Here is a 2,543-nt window from a genome sequence, read left to right as displayed (position 1 = left end):
TTCCTATCAAGTCTAATTTGTGCCCCCAAATACCCTTCCTTAAGGAGTTTCTATTCACCCCAGACAGACAAGGCTAAGTAACACGCCAAAGAGTTTAATGGTATTACTTTTTTAAAGGGTCCATTTCTAAGGGCTTTCCAGATGCTTCATCTGGTATGGACTGTTGTCTATGAATTATCTGATGATCTTCCCTTAGTGTCCAGTTCACAGTCAGTCATCTTTGCAGAGGGTCTTGGACAGATGCACCACTCAGGTAGAGATACAAATTATACTTCCTCTTCAAGACTTCCTTTATCTTCAGAATCATCATCATGTTGCCCAAATCAACAGAGTGAAAAGAATGCATTGATGTTTGGACTTTCGTATTGTTATAGTATCTATCATCTTCAGCGTGGTTACTCTTCCTGTGACCAAATGTTATTTTAAGATGAGAATCTCTAAGCACTTACTTGAGAAGCATTCCCAAATTTTCATATCCTTTAGCTATGTTTCTATTCATAAACAATATTGAACATACATAAATTATTCTCAACCCCTTCACTAAGGTGTTATTAGTTCACAGGGCTGAGTAAACATTGACGCTTTCATTCAAAGTAAAGGTGAAACAGCTATATCCTCTTACATCAAATCAACAGTAACTCAAAGCTATGTCCACACATTTGTACTTCATGACAGTATGCCCCAAAAGGACAGATGAAAGACTTTAAAAGAATCATTTTAATATCACATTGCATGTTCTCATGGTAAAATTAGTAGATAGTCTGAGTAAAATTTGGTTAGCATGTTTACCAATGAATAACAGATTTTAAAAATATAAGTAGAATTGCCATGTTATATGTCATTGTTCTGTAGACATGGCTCACTGAGTCAGGTTCTATGGCTGAATATTTTGTTTCTTGTTTTGGATTCCTCAAATATGATACACATTCTTAGGCAAATAACATTTTAGTCTTTGTATCCTGTTTCCCCAAATCAGATTCCCAGTGGTTGAAATACTACCTCCATGGATATGTTCAAATTTTATTACATACAAAGTGCTTTCCAGGCAAATCGTATCAACAGTGTTCCTGCTTTCCAGAGAGATTAAACATATCTGAACATATAGTTGAATCCTTAAAGGGACAGTTATCATTTAAATGTTTCTGTTTCTTCTTTGTGTTTTTAAGACAAGGTCTCAGTACGTATTCCTGGCCAGCTTGCAACTTGTTATGTAGATCAGGCTGGCCTCTGCCTCCTGAGTGCTAGGATTAAAGGCATGTGCCTTTATGCCTGCTTTATTGTAAATGTTTGCTAACTGGTAGATACCATACCATCAGACTGTGACTAACATTTATCTTTACTTAGTGATGCTGAACATCATCATGTATTTGTCTATTTGAAGAATCACCTTAGAAAAATACTATTAAACATGCTAGTTTCTACTCTCTGTATAATGGTAGCAGCACCAGGAATATTTAAGGAGATGACTTATCAGTCATGTGATTCTATAGAGACACAAACAATCATATACATTCATTTACCTAATGCAATCAAAGTGCTGATTGCAATGGAAATGAAAACAGGCATCAGGGGAAAATATCATAACTTATAAGTCAAAATGACATAGATGGGAACCATAGTAGAATCTGAAGTGTTGAATCTGGTGTTTCAGTGGAAGAATGAGCTTGGAGAGAGTCAACTCAAGGGAACAGCTATGCTTGGAAGGAGCTCAGGTTACAGGTTTGGTTCCTTCTTCCCTCAGCGATCTTCTGTTCCTCATGTTCACAAACTCATGCCCACATGTTTGTCCGCAGCACCATCTGCTCTGTTGAACAGCAGATATTAGTATTTTGGAGCCTGTAAGGCACCTATGCTGGGACACATCAGATATTTCACCCTTGTGTTTTTAGTTTGTCAAAACAAAAACCAAAAAACTCTCAGTCACAGCCTTTGTTGTGTTCCCCAAACTTGTAATCTTGTCATCACTCACTCACCTGAGTTTTAAAAATTATGAAATAGTTTTATACATATAAAGGTGATATATAACATACCAGGTATTCTATATAATGACAGTCATCTGTGTATCTACCACTCAGCTAAAGAACTAGCAAATCATGAGGAGACCCCACTGAGTCCCACTTCATTTTATGTCTCTTTCTCATTCATATGGACAACCACTAAGCCTAAGCCTGAATTTGTTTCAAAATTATTACTGCCTCACATTTCTTTAGAAGTACATGCATATGTAGTAAAAACTTGAGATAAACATTATTTTACCTTTCCTTTGCATTCTGTATGTGGGTTAACATATACAAGCGTGGCATTATTTGCACATGTGTGAGTGGTGCTCAGCCTGTGTGGCCCTGGAGGCCAGAGGAAGACACTGGCTGCTCTATCACTCTCCTCTTTAGTCCTTTGAGACAATGTTTATCAATGAGTCTGGAACTGACCTAGCAGCCAGTGACCCTCTTGTCTCTATCCCACATAACACTGGGGTTATGGACCCTCATGGCTGTGCCCAGTTTCTCAGTGGGTGCTGGGATATGAACTCAGATTCTCATGCT

Source organism: Nannospalax galili, unplaced genomic scaffold, assembly GCF_000622305.1.
Source record: "Nannospalax galili isolate Female #2095 unplaced genomic scaffold, S.galili_v1.0 scaffold936, whole genome shotgun sequence".
Lineage (NCBI taxonomy): Eukaryota > Metazoa > Chordata > Mammalia > Rodentia > Spalacidae > Nannospalax > Nannospalax galili.
This window is presented reverse-complemented; position numbering follows the sequence as displayed.